The sequence below is a fragment of the Bos indicus genome, chromosome 19 (assembly GCF_029378745.1).
Source record: "Bos indicus isolate NIAB-ARS_2022 breed Sahiwal x Tharparkar chromosome 19, NIAB-ARS_B.indTharparkar_mat_pri_1.0, whole genome shotgun sequence".
Taxonomy (NCBI): Eukaryota; Metazoa; Chordata; class Mammalia; order Artiodactyla; family Bovidae; genus Bos; species Bos indicus.
The window spans coordinates 16,257,786-16,278,291 of record NC_091778.1 but is presented as its reverse complement, the minus strand read 5'-3'; the positions used below and the strand labels follow the sequence as shown (position 1 = coordinate 16,278,291).

The window sequence follows — 20,506 nt, the reverse complement described above, 5'->3', positions numbered from 1 at the left end:
AGAAATGTTGGGGGAAAGGGACGTACGTGACCATAAAGGTGCAATTACTAGTCTAAATATCCAACCACTATGGGGAAATAAGGAAGGTGAATAATTTGTAAGGCAAGTGTATTTCATATTATTCTGCTGTCCCTTCGACCCAGAAATAAAAAAGAAAAAAAGATTCTTTAAGTGTGGGTTGGTTGCTGGCTCAACCATTTGAAGTGTATCTCAGGTGCTGCCTGTGCCCCATCCCTCCCGGGGCTTTATCAGAGCTTCCCCGGGGCCAGAAGCAAAGAGCCAGGAGGCAGCAGAGGCAACCCACGCAGAGTGAACTCTCACCGCAATTTCAGCTCAGCATGCAGCCCAAAGTGCCCTGCTTGAACTCAAAAGCACCAGAGAACTACAGCAATTAGACAAACGGTGAAAGATGTGGTTACCAGATCAGGTAGGCACCCCACACGAGACAGGCTTCTCACTACAAATAGCCTTTGCTACAAAAGTCTCTAAAACATGAGGGTGAGGTTGGTGGAAAAAATGTCAATGATGCTTCCTCTGTGATTCTCTCAGCCAGTTATCACATGTATAGAAGCAGGACATACGCCTCAAAGGATACAAGCCTCAAGCTCAAAATTTTACTTTCTGTGCTCATCTGGGCTTCTTCCTGAAAGTGACCTACCACCATTACCCCACCATCACTTACAACACGAGAACCCCTGGGGTAAAATGAGACATAAGGAGAAGTGCTGGATGGTTATAACGACCCAAGTCCTCCGCAGGTGGGCACACAGCCAACAACATGCTATTCTACTGAACAGTCACTAACCAGGAAAGAAAAGGCCCAGGGAATCAACAGTCTCATCATAACCACCCGTACCCATCCCCACCCCAGTGAGAAAGACGGAGTTTGTTCTAGAGATGCTTAAAGGAAAAAAAGCTGGACTTAACTTAGACACACGTAATACCATTCTCCCATTTCTAGGTCTCCCAACTAGGCAGAACAACCATAGACATTCTGGAACCAGAAACACAAATTGTTTCCCAAAGTGTTAAACAATGCTTGTCCAAAGGCCCCAGTAGAGCTGGTAGTTTAGACAGCTGTGCTAGGAGCCACAGAAGCTGCATTTTGTAACTAGTACTGCTTCTGAACAATTGAAACTTTCTCCAGAGCAAAGTCCAAACACAGGGAGCAGTGTTCCTCGCAAACATCCAAACAGTTCCATTATTGTTTAACCACCAAAATAACAGCCCTAATAATCTATCAAGTTTGACATTTCATCCAACCAAGCAATTAAACCAGGACGAAACGCATGGATGGAGAGGTTTCCCCTCACCCTGCCCGCCCCCTGCTCCAAATCAACACTCATTTTTACATTATGGCCACAAAAACTAATAATGCTTGCTCCTATTTATAAAAGGGTTCTAAAAATCAAGCACTCTGAAGTGCCTCAAACAAACGGCACACCCTTAAACATTATTTTCTGTCTCCCACCTTTAAGCATCTATATTAACTGTAAGTCAAGTTACAGGCCAGAAAAGTTGGAAATGCTTTTCTAATATTTAGTCAAAAGAGGTAAATATCCTCCCGATGTTGGTACCAGACTCAAGGTCTATCAACATATTCTTAAATACGTTAAAAGTAAGAGTCCTGGGACTCCCCAGGTGGTCCAGTGCTTAAGAATCCTCCTACCACAGCTGGGGATTTGTATTCAATTCCTGGCGGGAACTAAGATCCCACAAGTCTTGGGGCAACTAAGCCCGCGTGCCACAATCACTGAAGCCTGCTCACCTAGAGCCTGTGCTTTGCAACAATAGAGGCCTGCACACCAAAACTAGAGAGTAGCCTCAGCTCACCTCAACTAGAGAAAGCCTGCGCACAGCAACATTCACTGCAGTCAGGGAAAAAAAAAAAGGTCCGTCCTTACCTTTTCTCATCTAGCAGGTCACCAAGTGGTAGAACCCTCTCCAGGTAAGGGAGTTCTTAGTTGGTTGCTTCAATTATAGGTAGCCTATCAAGTCCCTGAACATTTGTTGGAAAGATTGATGCTGAAGCTCCAATACTTTGGCCACCTGATGGGAAGAGCCTACTCATTGGAAAAAACCCAGATACCGGGAAAGATTGAAGGCAAAAGGAGAAGAGGGCGACAGAGGATGAGATGGTTAGACAATATCACCAACTCACTGGACATGAATCTGAGCAAACTCCGAGGGATAGTGAAGGACAGGGAGGCCTGGTGTGCCACAGACCACGGGGTCTCAAAGAGTCAGACACGACTTAGCAACTGAACAACAACATCAAGTTCCTAAGATGTCCTCAGAACTACCTAGAACGATGCTTCTCAAAGTGTGCAGTCACACATCACCCATGGAGATCTGTAGTAAGGTAAGCACAAAAAATTCATAGTAGGTATACACTGCTGTGCATCCAAGTGTATGACTTCCTGGTAATTCATTTTTCTTGTACTTCATAAAAATATTAGTTGGCAATAGACTGGATAAGCACTTCACAAAGCTGGTCCTTCACCACAGTTTCAGAAGCACTAGCTTTTCACTTACAAAAATGCCAACTGTGTCATTTATTGTTCTGAAGGAATCAGAGCATTCTTGCCCTATCCTACAGCTTCGGATTTAAGGGCAATTAGAGAAATCTATGTGCTTTCCAGGTGGCGCGGTGGTAAAGAATCTGCCTGCCAAGCAGGTTCAATCCCTGGGTTGGGAAGATCCCCTGGAGAAGGGCAACCCACTCCAGTATTCTTGCCTGGGAAATCCCATGGATAGAGGAGCCAGGCGGGCAACAGTCCATGGGGTTGCAAAGAGTCAGACAAACACGACTGGGCATGCACACACAGGTGAGGAGAAACCAATAAGGAGGTACACCCTGGTGTAATCTCATGGAAACAGTATCCACTTAGACTCAACAGACCTCATTGCTGGTCTGCAAGATCCAACTAACGGAGACTCTAGGTGAACTGGAGATTTTTTTTACTTCCCTATGCCTTGAATTCCTCCTCCGCAGAATTTTTAAAGGCAGCCCCCCAATATCGGCATTTCTCAACATTGTTCATTTTTTTAAATGTGTGGTTCCTTCTGACAGCAATACTTTTTTCGAGTGTGGGCTGCAGATAAGCTACATCAGAATCCCCAGCTTCATTCCCAAATTCCATAGCTGTGGGCTAGCAACCAGGAAACAGCAGTTTTTATAGGGACCCGACAGCAGTTTTTATAAGTAATGGGAGACTCTGACACTTACGAAAACTCTGATCTACTGCAATAACAATCTAATGCCTCTAAGAATTTTTTTTTAAAAGGTCATGATTTGAGTGTAATCCCTGATAAATTACTTTAGGTAAAAAGTATTTTTTAAATCAGTATATTAAAACTTACAGAAAGCAGACTTCCCTGGTGACTCAGGAATGAAGAATCCACCTGCCAATGCAGAAGACACGGGTTCCATCCCTGATCCAGGAGAATCCCACATGCCAAGGAGCAACTAAGCCCGTGCACCACAACTATTGAGCCTGTGCTCTAGAGCCCAGGAAGCGCAACTATTGAGCCCGTGTGCCACAACTACTGAAGTCTTTGCACCCTAGGGCCTGTGCTCTGCAACAGGAGAGGCCACTGCAATGAGAAGCCCCTGCAACCCAGCTAGACAGTGGCCCCCACTCGAAGCAACTAGAGACAAGCCCGTGCAGTCATGAAGACCCAGCACAGTCAAAATTAAAAAGACAAAAAACTTACAGAAAGCATATTTTAACATGCTTTGATATCAGTAATACGTAACAGCAAATTTCAACTTTTCCCCATTAGGGGGAAAAAAAACGCTGTTTGGTTGGGAAGACCAAATGTATATTAAGATACACGTACACATTTACAGGCTATGGTATCAAGATCTGCTTTCTTGACATGATACTCAGAACTCTCAAATTTTGTACCAGTCCCCTTCCAAACAAAACTAGTGACTTATTTTTATGTCTGTGCTGTTTCTGAAAACCTGAGAAGAGAGATTTCAGGCAGCTATTTCTGAGCGTTTCCACAAATAACAGTGCAGGTGTGGATAGTTGATATCTCAAAAACCAAATTAGATGTAAATGTCAATGTATTTTCATTTTTAATATTAGTTTTGGTAGTACAGGAGACATGGTAATGTGCTGTACAGAAAAGTTTATTCAGATAAATAAAATTTAGGAACCTGATGAGGAGCATCTGGGATGAAGCTGCAGAAGTATGTGCTGCTGCTAAGTCGCTTCAGTCGTGTCCGACTCTGTGCAACCCCATAGACGGCAGCCCACCAGGCTCCCCCATCCCTGGGATTCTCCAGGCAAGAACACTGGAGTGGGTTGCCATTTCCTTCTCCAATGCATGAAAGTGAAAAGTGAAAGTCAAGTCGCTCAGTCGTGTCCGACCCTCAGCAACCCCATGGACTGCAGCCTTCCAGGCTCCTCCGTCCATGGGATTTTCCAGGCAAGAGTACTGGAGTGGGGTGCCATTGCCTTCTCCGGCAGAAGTGTCTAAAACCCCACAAATTGGCTGCTTCACGTCACTATTCCTCAAGCTGCCAGTATGCAACTGTCACCAGTCCAGACAGCTGGGAAACACTGAACTAGATCAATGGGCGTGGGAGTGATGACTCAGAGTCACCTGGAGTGCTGGGTCCAACCATATGGTGAGGGAGGTAGGCAGGGTGGCCGTGCCCTTGTCAAGCCCTCTGGAAGCACTGGGGTAGTCCCTCCCTACCCGCTCTGCAGCAAACACTGGCCAAGGTAAACTTCAGATGTGACACAGGATGACTATGCAGGTTTTTCCATCAGTATAGGACAAAATGACCAAGAATGGCACCTAAATCTAATCACGCTCAAGAGGCAGAGAGGCAGACAGACGTGAAAAAAGGCCCAAGAATTCTCCTAGTTCCTGTTATTCCCACCCCACGCTCCCAGCACAAAATTTTAACCCCTAACTTCCTCTGCACCTCCATAAAGTCCAAACTGCCCAAACCACAGCTGCTGGTCCGCAAAAATCATTCCCGAGGCAATCCGCCCTCTTCCTGAGAGACATTCTGGATTAAGGATTCCTCAAACTGGCTGAACAAAGCTGCACCCACTCTCTCCAAAGCCCTGGAAAACACTCCACTCTTTCCCCAAATCAGAACACTCCTTTCATCCAGCATTTTCAAATAAAGGCTCACCCTCTAGTGGATGTTCTTCCATGCCTTGAAGATAATAATTCAGCATGATCAGGAGGAGGTGTAATTCACTGGCTAAGGAACCACTGACTCAAGACCCAGGAAAAGGTTGGAAGACAACCTAAGATAAGGTCTGGTTATTTCTCAAGCAGATATCTTAATCAGGAAGAAAGTTTTTTTGTTTTTTTTTTAAAGGGAGGAGGGGGAGGTGGAATTCACAGAAATTGCTAGAGGGACAAGAAGCTTTCTTATTGTATAAAATATACTGATTCATATGCCTTATCAGGACTAAGACTGGAAAGATTTTTCAAAGTAAATGAATAGGGGAAAACAAGAAAAAGCCAGGATGGGAGAGGAGGCTGCTCCATTTCCTTAAAAAAAGCTTTTCTTCTAAATCTTTTAACATAATCCAGCAGTTGCAAACAAACAATGGTGCTGATTACTAGCTAATTACGTTTAACCACTAGGGGTGGGGGTGGGGGCAGCAGAGCCTCCAGTAGGCCTAACTTCCTGTAAATTTCAGGATGACTAGGCAGTATTTCATCAAAGTGGATCAAGACAGTTAAAATGTTTCAGCAAATCAATCTGGCTCCAAGTCATCCAAATGGGGTGGGCTTCCCCTACCCTGAGAACTGGCCTGGTGGAAACAAACGGTTGTCCTAGGAGACCTGACTACTGCATGCATGCTCCTCAGCCCTGTTTGTCTCTTTGTGACCCTATGGACTGTAGCCCGCCAGGCTCCTCTGTCCAGGACCACTCACTCCACAACCCAGAGATAATGAAACCATGTTCTTACATGCCGTTCTAGAAAAACCATGTGAAGGTCAACCTAGGAGATGCAGGCTTAATCTGTAGCACTGGAGAAGAGGCAGCTTTTAAAAGTCAAGTAACACCAGCTCAAAAAAATTCTGTAAAGTTCAAATTCAGCACATGCGTGCTGAAAGAGGCTGGGAGAGCCAAAAGATTTTGCTTATCTTTTTACAGGAGAGGACAATGGAGAAATTACCAGACCAACGTCACTTTCCCTTCAGAAAAAAAAAGTTAGCAGGCTTAACCGAGATAAAAACCTTCATAGGTCATAACTCCATGAAATCAGCAGCCTAGTGAGAATCTCTCCAAGAACGCTGTAGGAAATTAAGTGCGGATTAGCGTAATTAAATGTAAAGTCTCCTTGAGAGCGACTTCTGCTCCTGAAGACTACAGCCATCTCTGTGAAACGCATCACAGCCTTTTCACTTTCACATCAGGTCTGCACACGCTATGATCTAAAAAGAACAGAGTGGTGATTTGAGGAGAGAATTAAGTAATACAGCTTATCAGAGAAAACCACTGCATTCTCTAGTCTTCGCAAAAGTTCACACGCTCATGTAATATACTGTAACTGTAATATACTTAGGGGTTTTCAAAAATTACACACATTTCCTCAAAAGAGATAGAGTAAAAAATAGAATCACGGGGTGAAGGCCAAACATTGTCTCTTCTGAATGCTTGAATAGCCAATTATGGGTCTTAATACATTAATTCTAAGAGAGGAAAAGAGACTATTACAGGAATGTTGAGTAAGATATCTTCAAAACTGCACCCTTGGGCCTAAGTCCGTTGGACTCACAGTAAAATCACCCCCTCAAAAAAGCAGTTTTATGCAAAATTTTGTATTTTAATTTCCCAGCTGCCAAGAGAAATATATAAGGAACAGAAATTAAACTAATTATGTCAGCAGCACAGTGAACAAAACTTTAATTGTATTACACACAAGTTAGACATTGCCGAACAACACAAAGGCCGTTAAGGGCAGAAACTTCTTTAGAATATAAATGATTCCTAATCAGTATGACAAAAATTAGTCTGGGCAATAAGCAGATTCACACATGGAAAAATCCAGCCAACATCCTAATTCAATACAAAAAAAAATGAACGTAGAGTATAAGAAACAAATCTCCAAAATGGCTTAAAATCACTTGGTCATTTACATATGGTAGATCATTAATAGGTCCTTTAAGCCAGTATTGTACTAATCAGCTTTTTTAACCTCCTGCCCACAAAAGATCCTATTCATTTAGCTGGGTGGACAGGTGTTAGCAACCAGCAACCTTTTTTAGCCTCAGAGTTCCAGCGGCCTGATATGTGATTTCTGTGGCCATGATTAGCAAGTCGAAAGGAAAAGGCAGTTTAGAAAGGGGGAAAGGGAGGAGAGAGGGAAAGAAGAAAAAAAAACAAAAAGGGAGGTGGGGGGAGGAAGATGAGAAAAGAAAGGGCTGTCAGGTGCTATTTACAGCCCCCACCCCCACCCCCACCCAAGCCTGGGAGCCGGAGTTGAGCTCCCAGGCTACGGCCCAGACACTGGAGGCAGAATTTGGATAATGTCATGAATTTATTCCCGCAGACAGTCATTCTGGATATATGCCTACACTCCACTCGTTCTAAGAAAAAAATTTTTTTCAAGTATCTGTGACTCATTCCTCTTTACCATATTCTCACCTTCTTGAGTCCTCACTCTTTCATATGTTTTCTAAAAGAGCTGACCGAGTAGATATTCCTGGAAGGAGACAGGGGGAAGGCCGGATTTCGAAAGATATCTGAAGCCTACGGAACAAAAATCCTCTGAGAAGAGAATGTTCATTGAGCTCCATACAATGTACAAAGAAGAGATTTGCTCTCTTTTCATCCACTGATCAATGCCACCAGGTTATTATTTTCATCTGGCAGATGAAGAAAAGGAATCAAACAAAGGTTAAGTGATGTGTCTAAAGCACCCGCGAGTTTGATCCCTGGGTTGGGAAGATCCCCTGGAGAAGGAAATAACAACCCAATCTAGTATTCCTTGGAGAAGGCGATGGCACCCCACTCCAGTACTCTTGCCTGGAAAATCCCATGGACGGAGCAGCCTGGTAGGCTGCAGTTCACGGGGTCTCAAAGAGTCGGACACGACTGAGCGACTTCACTTTCACTTTTCACTTTCATACTTTGGAGAAGGAGATGGCAACCCACTCCAGTGTTCTTGCCTGGAGAATCCCAGGGACGGGCGAGCCTGTTGGGCTGCCATCTATGGGGTCGCAGAGTCGGACACGACTGAAGCAACTTAGCAGCAACTTAGCAGCTAGTATTCCTGCCTGGCAAATCCCATGGACAGAGGAGCCTGGCAGGCTGCAGTCCATGGGGTCACAAAGAGTCAGACACAATTTAGGGACGAAACAACAACGAAAGAAGCCCAGCCAGGAGGTGGAGGAGCTGGGGCTCAAAGCCAGGTTAGTCTCTTTTCTCAACTGTTACATTTCCCCCAAATTTAATTCCCTAACATATTTAGTGCCCCATTCTGCTTTAACTCAGAGGGTTCTGGATTTCACCTTTTCTTCCTTCCATGAACTCGGCAAAGGACCTGTGACTAAATTTTATTGCCTATTAAGCATCCATCATGTCCAATAAGCGCTTCAGTTAATGTAGAAATGAAACATCTGGCAAACTGGCTTTATTTTAAAATCTTACATACAGAGGATGACCAGGCAGCTCTCCTATGCAACACCGATCAGAACTAGATTTGACTACCCGTTCAGTCCTCCAGTGGTTTCCACATTATCATTCATTTGTCCACTCAGGAAATACAGGAAGCTACTCTCCCAACCCTCCCTCATGACTCCTGACAGATAATACGGCAGACAGGGCCCCTCTGGAAAGTAATTTACATAAAAGTTATAAAAGCTCTTTGTTATCTGTCATGACTCGGAAATGGACTATTCTAGCAAATCAAACATCCTGAATAACATAATGACGCTTTTAAAGGGACTACCAATTTATAAAGAATTTCAAAGCAATGCAACACTAGTTCCTAAACCCGGTTGCAGATCAGAATCACTACTTACTTTGTAAGTAGCTGCCCAGAGTGGCTTTTAAAATACAGATTCTCGGTCATCACTTATCCATGCAAAACAAAAAGAAAAAAAAAAACACTTCAGGAGGTGGAGCTGGGAAATCTGTATTTTATAGAACCCCTCAGTGTCAAAACTGCTATGTAGCGAGTGAATCTTTTAAGGAGTGGCTGGCTTTGGGAACTCCTTGTAATAAAACTCACTTTTTAGTTAAAAAGGCTAAAGCTACACTGAATACAATGTGACCTTCTTTTGATGATTTGGGAGATCTTGGGTTTTCCCGTGCCTCTGGGTCATCATTCACTAGCTACTGTACTGGCAAAACCAGAATAGAAGAAAAGGTTAAGAATAATCGTACTGGTAAAAAGCTGGAAAAACCAGCTTTTGTTTTCCTATTAGATTTTTAAAGAGCTGATTTTCCCCAGAGGAAACTCAAGATTTTTATGCTTGCCTTGAAAAAGGAAAATGTTTAAAAACAGGTAGATTCTCTTAACGCTCAACTGCTCCAATTCTGAACATTAATGGGCCCAAATGCATCAAACATGTGGAATAGTCACCCTGAACTAGAAAGCAGAGAAACTTCATGACAGTCTTAACAAAGATAAAGGAGGATAATGGGTTTAAGCTAAGAATGGCATCATGAGGATTAAATAAAACTACTGTCCTGACCACAGCAGATAAATCCTGGAAACTGGGAGAGCTAAAATCTTTCAACACGTAAGGCCAATGATTCCAACCCATCTAGGACGGCTTTCATCTAAGATACAATAGGATACTCTATTAAGAGCCCAACAGGTTTTAGGGGTTTAAAACTCCAAGTAATATAAACTCACAAAACAAGAAAGGGACCACACCATCTCCCTATTGAAGGAATGGGAATTTGTGATTGCCTACAAAAAGACTGTCCTTCAGATTGCCAGAATCTTTCTTACAGAAACACAAGTCACACCTACCAATAATCAGTAACCAAACAAAAATAATAACCAGTAACCACTACCAAACAATAATGAGGAAGCTCACACCTCACGGCTTCAGCAACAGCAATTTAAACTATGCATTCTCATTAAACTCTAAATTATAACTCAGTTCTGTATTGCAGGTTATGAGATTTTAAGGTGCAGAGGTTAAATCTTTCCTCTCAAAACATAAACCCTATAGCCAGTACAAGTTTCATACAAAAGTCTCTAATCTTTTAAAACAACAGCAGTATTTATTAAAGGTTCTAAGAATAAAAAATCAAGGTGGAATTAGTTTCCTCAACACTCCTTGGGTTTACAAGGGTGTTTTCAGAAAGTTCTAGGCACAACACATTTTGTGCACTAAACATCACAATGGACAGGTAATTAGGGAAGAAACTGTACCCTTTCTTTGTTATTGCTGCTGTTTGTTTTGTCTTTTTAAATGCTGGTCACTGAAAATGCTTTTTCCACTGCTATCTTAAGATAGTGCTAAGCAGAGTGGTATCAACTGGCTTGGTCATGAGAAAGTTTTGAAAACAAATTAATTTCTAACCTTTTGGAGAACAGCTCTCTTTTTGTGCATGTTATTTTAGCAATGGGTTAAATTAAGTCGATTTCAAAGATTTACAATCCCTGACCCTAAGGTAAACAGTCGGGATAACAGCTATCTTCCTGATCAATATGGAAGTTTCTAGCGGGCTGATCTTCCTAAACAGACATTAAAATGTGTGTGTGCGTGTCCAAGATTACATGGAAACCTTCTTCATGCACAATCAAGTTATTACAGTTAGGCCTGCCACATCAAACTGTAATTGTCATACCCAATTTGCAAACTTAAGAAAATAACACCTCTAAATAAACTGTAATTTATGACTTGTATTCTGAAGTCCGGAATTATTAGGAAATACGCTATAGAGTTTCAGAAATGCTTGCCATCATCTATTTCCTTGAATGTGAGGCAAAACAATCAAAAAAGGATAAAGAAGTCGTCAAACCTGAAATCCCCTGAACTAGCTCCCAACCCTAGAATTCCATACACAAACTCGGCCAGCACCGTGTCCCCTGCCTGCTTCCATTCCTAGAAAAATGCTCCCGTAAGTGGACAACCCTGGCCACACTATCTTGAACTGTCACTGGAAAAACAACTACTCCGCACACAGTTGCAGCCAACAGGGGGTGACAAGAGGGGTCTGCCCTCCAAGCCATCTGTAAAACGGGATGGGCAAGAAACTTTCTTAGAAGGCCACGCAACACCTGGGGATGTTTGCTCCTTACGTTCTGGTGGCCTTTAGCCAGGGGGCAAAGTCACAGTTGTGGGTGAAGCCCTCTGTCGGAGCTAACAGTAACTCTGCCCTGGGATAGACGGGGAGGAGCACAGTACACTCTTCCTTGATTACACAAGCAGTTTTCCCCCTAGAACAAATGACAGGCCAACAGAAAGGAAAAAGTATACTGTTGTTTCTATCTTCAGCCAGCCTGACATCAAGCTCTGAGCAGGCAGAAGCCTGCGAGGCTGTGGCTCCCCGGGTCGAGCACTCTTCCCCATGTCTGGTCAAATGTCTCGTGGGCAACCCAGCTGCAGAGGCCCCACCGTTCCTCTCCGTCTTGGCCACTGGCGACCTCATACAGGTTACCTCAGGGGAACAGAAGACAATTTCCACCAGGGGCCCCTAGGTGGGGAGGGGGGCACGTGGGTGGGAGAAGCATAGCCCCAAACTTCTCCATCGAGCCTCCGAACTCCAGCCTCCACCTTCTTCCGAGAAGCCCGCGGGGCTCCTGCCCTGGAAAGTAGGGTCAGGCTAGTTCCTGAACGCAGGCCGCCGCGCGCACCTGCCTCAGTTTCCTCTGCTTCAAAAGCCGCATCTTTCCCCCCCACCCCCACAAGCCAACTGAACCTGCCGATCGGGTAGGGCGTTTGGAAATATATGATAACACACGGCTCCCGTTAGTGCCCCCAAAGGTGAAGTGCTTCTGTGAGGGGCACTTTTTAATGGGACAGGTGCGGGCTACCTTGAATGCGCAGACTTTTCAGCGACGGAGGGCTTCCCCTCATCCCCTGTGGGCAGCGAGCGTCTCAGGCCGCGCCCCGCACAGAGGAGGCGCCCCCCGCCCCCACCCAGGACCACAGCCTGGCGAGACCCCGAGGCCGAGCAGCGCTCCCCCACTCCGGACTCCCCTAGAAGCCCAGCCTAGGCCGGGCGCCCCGCGGACCCCAGCGCGGGCGCCGCTGCCTCCTCACCTGTCGCGGCCGCCTGCCCAGCCCCGCACCTGGGAGGGGAAGGGGAGGGGAGGGGAGGGGCCGGATCCGGGCCGCGGGCGCCTCAGGCAGGGGCGCTGCGGGCTGCGCCGCGGCGGCGTCTCCGGGGCTGAGGGGCGCCGGGGGGCGGTCGCCACATCCTCGCGGGCGGCCCCAGGAAGTTGGCCCCCCCTCCGCCCCTCAGCCATCCCTAGCCGCCGGGGCCGGTCGCTCCCGCCCCTCGCGCAGGCCCCGCCCCTCGCGCAGGCCCCGCCCCCGGCGCGGCCCCGCCCCCTCGGGAGCGCGCCGCCGCCGCTCCTGCCGCGCCCGAGCCACCATAGAGAGGCGGGAGGCGCGCGGCAGACCAGAGGGCGGCCTCCGCACGCGCGCGCCCCCTGGCGGAGCCCCGGGCCACGGGCTGCCGACCCCGGCCCACGAGCCTGAGCCCCTGTGTATGGCGACCCTACTCCGCTGTCGGGGCGTCTGCTGCTTCCAAGTCGACAGGGGTCACCGCACTCTGCGCGGGAGCTGAAGGGTCCAAACCGTGGTCCAGCTTGGAGAGCGTAAGCAAGCCCCGGAACATCGCAGAACTCGTTTCAAAAGAAAATTTTGAAAGTTGCCTCACTTCCATATCCCATTGTTCCTCACCACAATGGCTATCAGCAAGTGATGGCTCCCCCAAATTACAATGAAAGAAACCCAGGCCCATCGGGGTTCACTATCTAATTCAAGGTCGCATGATTGGGAGCTATTAGAAGCCAGATCTGAAGGACATCAAAACCCACGTTTGTCCCATGCACTCTATGGCACCTCCCTCTCAAGCATTTCCCAGTCTAAAGTGAGGAAACTCCTCAGAGGGAGGCCCTGGTAGAATGAAGATGACTCTGTAGGGAGGAACCCACCCCAGCCGTTCATCATCAGCTGGGTACCTTTCAGCAGGTACTTAACATTTCTGAACTCTCCTTGCCTCATCCCTGAAGAAATTGGTACTGTTGGTGTGAGGCAGGTTGGTATGAGGATTAAATAAACCAATACATAAATTCAGAAGTGCTTAGCAACTATAAGGGGGCTTCCCTGGTGGCTTGGTGGTAAAGAATTTTGCCTGCCAATGCAGGTTGGTGAGTTCCATTCTTGGGTCTGGAAGATCCCCTGGAGAAGGAAATGGCAGCCCACTCCAGTATTCTTGCCTGGATAATCCTGTGGACAGAGGAGCCTGGTGGGCTACAGTCTGTGGGGTGGCAAAGCACAACTGAACAGCTGAGCATACACACAGTAAACTATTAATACAGAGCACTAGAGTTGCATGGGGAATTGTTACCCAAGGTGGACTAATCTTCTTATACCTTAGTTTCCTATGGAGACCTCTCAGGGCTGTCCTGAACAGTTTGTATTTTAACAAAAGTAATATCACAAAGAAAAGTGGAGTAAAGATGATATCATTTATACATGCAGTCTCTGTCACTTTAAAAGTATTATTTCCAGTCTTTACAACCCAGCAAACTGAGTACTATTATTCCCATGTTATTTTTTTTCAATATTTATTTATTTGGCTGCGATGGGTCTTAGTTGTGGCATGTAAACTCTTAACTGTGCAGCACGTGGGATCTAGTTTCTTGACCAAGGATCGAAACCCAGCTCCCTGTACTGGGAGTGAAGAGTCTTAGTCACTGGACCACCAGGGAAGTCCGTCAGTCAGTTCAGTTCAGTCACTCAGTCGTGTCCGACTCTGCGACCCCATGAACTGCAGCATGGCAGGCCTCCCTGTCCATCACCAACTCCCAGAGTTCACTCAAACCCATGTCCATCAAGTCGGTGATGCCATTCAACCCTCTCATCCTCTGTCATCCCCTTCTCCTCAATCTTTCCCAGCATCACAGTCTTTTCGAACGAGTCAGCTCTTCGCATCAGGTGGCCAAAGTATTAGAGTTTGAGCTTCAACATCAGTCCTTCCAATGAACACCCAAGACTGATCTCCTTTAGGATGGACGGGTTGGATCTCCTTGCAGTCCAAGGAACTCTCAAGAGTCTTCTCCAACACCACAGTTCAAAAGCATCAATTCTTCAGCACTCAGCTTTCTTTAGAGTCCAAATCTCACATCTATACGTGACTAATGGAAAAACCATAGCCATGACTAGATGGACCTTTTTTGACAATGTCTCTGCTTTTGAATATGTTGTTTAGGCTGGTCATAACTTTCCTTCCAAGGAGTAAGCGTCTTTTAATTTCATGGCTGCAATCACCATCTACAGCAATCTTGGAGCCCAGAAAAATAAAGTCAACCACTGTTTCCACTGTTTCCCCATCTATTTGCCATGAAGTGATGGGACCAGATGCCATGGTCTGTTTTCTGAATGTTGAGCTTTAAGCCAACTTTTTCACTCTCCTCTTTCACTTTCATCAAGAGGCTCTTTAGTTCTTCTTCACTTTCTGCCATAAGGGTGGTGTCATCTGCATATCTGAGGTTATTGATATTTCCCCCAGCAATCTTGATTCCAGCTTGTGCTTCCTCCAGCCCAGCATTTCTCCTGATGTACTCTGCATATAAGTTAAATAAGCAGGGTGACAATATACAGCCTTGACATACTCCTTTTCCTATTTGGAACCAGTCTGTTGTTCCATGCCTAGTTCTAACTGTTGCTTCCTGACCTGCATACAGATTTCTCAAGAGGCAGGTCAGGTGGTCTGGTATTCCCATCTCTTGAAGAATTTTCCACAGTTTGTTGTGATCCACACAAAGGCTTTGGCATAGTCAATAAAGCAGAAATCGACGTTTTTCTGGAACTCTTTTGCTTTTTTGATGATCCAGCGGATGTTGGCAATTTGATCTCTGGTTCCTCTGTCTTTTCTAAAATCAGCTTGAACATCTGGAAGTTCACGGTTCATGTATTGCTAAAGCCTGGCTTGGAGAATTTTGAGCATTACTTTACTAGCATGTGACATGAGTGCAATTGTGTGGTAGTTTGAGCATTCTTTGGCATTGCCTTTCTTTGGGATTGGAATGAAAGCTGACCTTTTCCAGTCCTGTGGCCACTGCTGAGTTTTCCAAAGTTGCTGGCATGTTGAGTGCAGCACTTTCACAGCATCATCTTTCAGGATTTGGAATAAATTAACTGGAATTCCATCACCTCCACTAGCTTTGTTCGTAGTGATGCTTTCTAAGGCCCACTTGACTTCACAGTCCAGGATGTCTGGCTCTAGGTCAGTGATCACACCATCATGATTATCTGGGTCATGAAGATCTTTTTTGTACAGTTCTTCTGTGTATTCTTGCCACCTGTTCTTAATATCTTCTGCTTCTGTTCGGTCCATACCATTTCTGTCCTTTATTGAGCCCATCTTTGCATGAAATGTTCCCTTGGTGTCTAATTTTCTTGAAGAGATCTCTAGTCTTTCCCATTCTATTGTTTTCCTCTATTTCTTTGCATTGATCACTGAGGAAGGCTTTCTTATCTCTCCTTGCTATTCTTTGGAACTCTGCATTCAAATGGGTATATCTTTCCTTTTTCTCCTTTGCGTTTCGCTTCCATTCTTTTCACAGGTATTTGTAAGGTCTCCTCAGACAGCCACTTTGCCTTTTTGCATTTTTCTTGGGGATGGATTTCTGTCTCCTGTACAAGGTCATGAACCTATTCCCATGTTATTAATGAAGATCTTCCTATTGAAGTTTACCCAAAGCCACACAGTTAGGAAAAGGCCAAACTTGAATTTGAAACCAGGTCTTTGCACCACCAGGAACACATGGAAAGACTGGCCTGCTAGCGGCCTCCAGCACCTGAATTAACTGTGCCCATCTTTTTCCTGTCTGGCTATTTCAGTCACTTTCCTTGATGCACTGCCTCGTTCCCTCTGCTTCTCCCCAGGGGTTTATCTTCCCCCCACAAAGGCATTTATTGTCTCCTCTTTTCCCTTCTCTGACTCCTTTTCTCTTTAGATGCCATCCTCTCTTATTTCTGAAAGAGCTTTGTGACCCGTGATTAAGGCACATCTATTCCCCACCCAAACTCTCCTTCTCTTGATGTTAATTATTATCATAGAAAGTTAATAGGTCCAGAACAAGGATGGGGTGAGACCCAGAGACATCTGTTTGTAAGCTTAGTTTTTAAGCTTAAGTGCACAGTTCCGAAAGGGAGTGCACTTAAGCCACCGATGGGCCTGATAATTGGAGTCAGAACTCACAACATCCTATGGAAATCATTTTTTCTGGGCCCTCTGGTCCGTATTACAGCTAAATCATTGAAATGCTGCTAACTAATATGCGTGTCGCTAAAGCAAGGAGGGGCTCAGAGCTGCATTTACCCACACACCTCCTTTCTCCACCTTTCATATTATCACCATCATTATTTTTCATCTTTATCGTGCCCTTCCGCAGAGGCACTCCATAATGTACCCGTTGTGCAAGTAATCTGAAATCCTTTTCAGCAAGCAATAGTATTTAGTAGTAATAAAACACTAATTTGTCTACCAAGTGACATATTTATAGGAGCTGTTTACTTTGACGTATTTTTATTATTTCTACTCATTTGCTAAGTACCTTCCGATACATATTTATGAAGCACGTACCTTTCCCCAAACGGCAATGAAAAAATAAATCATATTATTTCTTGTATTAGTAGCAGCGTGGCTTGTAAGTCCTAGAGCCCTGATTTTTGTTATGTTTGGCAAGAACTGGAAGAATTAATGGTGATTGAGCACCTACTATGTGCCAGACTCTGCAGCAAGCACTTTACATAAATTATCTGTTTCATTTCCTGAGACATTTATTTTACCAATAAGGAAACTGTAATTCCTCTGCAACATATATTTTATCAATGAGACAGAGACATTACCTTGTCCAGGTAATTTAGCCAGGAAGAGTCCAGCAAGGTTTTGAACCTAGATTTTCTCCTGACTCCAAAATCCCAATGGAGAAGGAAATGGCAACCCACTCCAGTATTCTTGCCTGGAGAATCCCATGGACAGAGGAGCCTGGAGGGCTACAGTCCATGGGGTTGCAAAGAGTCAGACACAACTGAAGCCACTTAGCATGTACATATAGCTGCTTTACAATGTTGTGTTTCTACTGATAGTTTCTACTGTATAGCAAAGTGAAGAGCTATACATATACATATATCCTCTCCTTTTGGGATTTCCTTCCCATTGAGGTCACCACAGAGAATCAGGTCAGGTTCCCTCTGCTATACAGGAGGTTCTCATTAGTTATCTATTTATACACAGTATCAATAGTGTATATATGTCAATTCCAATCTCCCAATTCCTCCCACCCTTCTTCCCCCCTTCAATATCCATACATCTGTCTCTACTTGGCAAATATCACCTGTACCATTTTTCTAGATACCAAACGTGTTAATATACAATATTTGTTTTTCTGATTTACTTCACTCCATATGACAGTCTCTAGGTCCATCCATGTCTCTGCAAATGATCCGACTTTGTTCCTTTTCACGGCAGAGTAATATTCCATTGTATCTATGTACCACATCTTCTTTAGCCATTCCTCTGTTGATGGACAGCAGAGCTTTAAACTAAGCTCAGGGCTCTCTGCAACTGCACTGGTCACACTACCATGAAGCGGGCCTTGCCTGCACAGAAGGAAGCTGTCACCAGTTTCTCCCAGGTATCCTAAGCCTTTCAAGTAATATGCAGTTGAGGGCCTATGATATGCCTGGGAAAGTATCTGGCATTTTACATAAGGTATATGATCCTAAAGCAATTCTATGCAATAGGTATTATTTTCCCCTATTCCCCAATGGATGAAACTAAGGCTTCAAGAGGCTGATTGATCCAATGGCATACAGTAAGTGTCACTGCTAAGACCAGGTTATAGGAGATATAAATCTCGTTCCTTGACTTTGTATCCTTTTCACCATATACCTGTTGTCTTCCTGCAAACCCCCAGCTTATGTTGAGACTCTTACACCCAGAAACTAGGGAAGCAGGGAAGAACTAGGATTCAAAAGCTACTCAAGGAGTCAAGTCTGTGCAGCAGGTCAAGTGCATTTGTTCAGTTCCAAGATGCACTGAATAAGATGTGGACAGGACTTCCCTGGTGGTCGTGTGGTTACGACTCTGCTCTCCCAACGCAGGGGGCCTGGCTTTGATCCCTGGTCAGGGAACTAGATCCCACATGCCACGACTAAGGCCCAGGGCTAGTTGCCAGGGGCAGAGTCCTGTCGGAACGACACGGACTAGTCTGGAGCCACAGTGAACGGTGCTCCTCCTCGTGGCCAGGAAGGCTGCCTGGGGGAGGCTCTGTGGCTGGAATAAGTCCCTGCTGAGGGCGGAACTGTACCAATTGAAAGCTAAAGGCAACGTGGACACAGAATCCTGGCCAAGGAATCGAGAGTCCTAGGTTCCAGCCCCCGTTCTGCCGCTGGGACTGTCATTTCTGCTCTTGGACCTCACTTTCCTGCTCGGCTAAATGACAAGACGGGGCATATGGTCTTTATTTATTTGGCTGCCTCGTGTCTTAGATGCAGCACGTGGGATCTTACTTCCTCGAGCAGGGATCGAACCTGCGTCCCTTCCATTGGAAGACTGATTCTCAACCAGCACACCACCAGGGAAATCCCAGGGCATGTGATCTTTACAGGCCTCTCAAATCTACAATCCTAGGGTACTGAGTCAGGGACAAAGCACCTGATGCCACATTCAGGAAACACGGCAGATGTGCCCAGGGCAGAGATGGCAACCAGGCTCCACCCTGAACATCAATTTCAACTGACTGGTGGTGGCCACCTGGGGCGTCAGGTGGAGAAAAAACTAAAATTGCAAAGGTCTCTGAGCTCGGCAAAAGGGAATGCTTGATTTATTGCTGATGCCTGCGTGGGTTCAAGATTCCCAAATGGTACAAATGATGGGGATGTGCCACCCCGAGCTTAACATTTTGTTTGCTACTATGGTTGCCACGAGCTTCCCGGGTGGCGCTAGTCATAAAGAATCCACTTGCTAATGCAGGAGATGTAAGAGACAGGAGTTCAGTCCTAGGGTCAGGAAGATCCCTTGGAAATGGCAGCCCACTCCAGTATTCTTGCCTTGAGAATCCCATGGACGGAGGAGCCTTGTGGGCTACAGTTCATGGGGTAGCAATCGGACACAACTGAGGCGACTTAGCTTGCATGCATAAGGCTGCCATTATGTACCCACTGCTCCTAGTAAGGAGGCTGCAGGCTTATTTCTCCCGAGAGCCTGTGGAAGCGCCAGCGACAGGGTTCCTCCGGTCCTGGCTCACCAAGCCTGTCCTCACTCAAGCAGATACCCTCGGGGGTTGCCACTTGCTCCAGTCCTCCAGACCTCTTCCTTTTATCCCTCCTGTGCTCATCATCTGTAAATGTTATATCTTCTGCCTCTAACTCTGACCCCGCTTCCTGCAGCCAAGACACAACTAATTAACTACACAACAGGCTCTCAAACCGAGAAAGGCAACCTTCCTTAAAAAAAATTGTGGTCAGTAAACAATCCTGATCATGTTCTGCCTTTGATCTCCCCTTCCCTGCTGTCCTCCCCTCCACCCAGCCGGGGCTACAGCTCACAGAGAAATGGTCACAGCACCCGTAACAGACCGGGGTGGGGCGGGGGTGGGGGGACTATTTCATACGCTGTGGTACAGCTGGCAGGAAGAGAGGGGTAATTACGTTGCATCTTGGAGCCACCGGCAATGAATTTCTGCATAAAGGACTAGATTTGCCGTGTATTATTTATGCCAGCATCAATTTTCCCAGCTGGCTCTACTGACTGCAAATTCTTCCCTGTTTATGGGCAAGGCCATGGTTCAGCACCTCGGCTTACTCTGTACCGTGGAGGGCCCCACAGGGCACCATGCATGTTAAACAGGCGGCTGGATTCACCGCGGCCAGGTCACATCTTCCCTTCCTATTAGATTCTATCCCTGGCACTGCAGTGAGCTCCCGGCCTCACCTGGGCACGGTGAGGCATGCAGGTGTCTGAAACCAAACCGACGAGGGAAAGAGGAACAGGGGTTCTCTGGGTCCTCACTCGGGGAAACTGAAAAGCCACCCTCTGGGGGAAAACAGATGGCTCTGCAGCTCAGTGAATTTCTTTTGTATTATTATGTTTTTAAGAGCAGGATCTAGATAAGAGTTTTGGCACTAGGAGTAAAGAATCCACCTGCCAACGCAAGAGATGCCAAGAGACATGGGTTCAATTTCTAGGTTGGGAAGATCCCCTGGAGGAGGAAATGGCAACCTGATCCAGTATTCTTGCCTGGAGAATTCCACAGATGGAGGAGCCTGGTGGGCTACAGTCCATGGGGTTGCAAAGAGTCAGACACAA

At 45.8% G+C, this 20,506-nt stretch overlaps 1 protein-coding gene across 1 annotated transcript in view; it reads right to left on the bottom strand.

The window, feature by feature from the left end:
• The window catches only part of RFFL (ring finger and FYVE like domain containing E3 ubiquitin protein ligase), a 77,380-nt gene extending 64,940 nt beyond the window's left edge, over nucleotides 1-12,440 (bottom strand). The window contains exon 1 of the mRNA XM_019981260.2: nucleotides 12,220-12,440. The gene's annotated coding sequence lies outside the window, so the exon portion shown is untranslated. The remainder of the gene's footprint in view (nucleotides 1-12,219) is intronic.
• Between the last annotated feature and the right edge of the window lie 8,066 nt (nucleotides 12,441-20,506).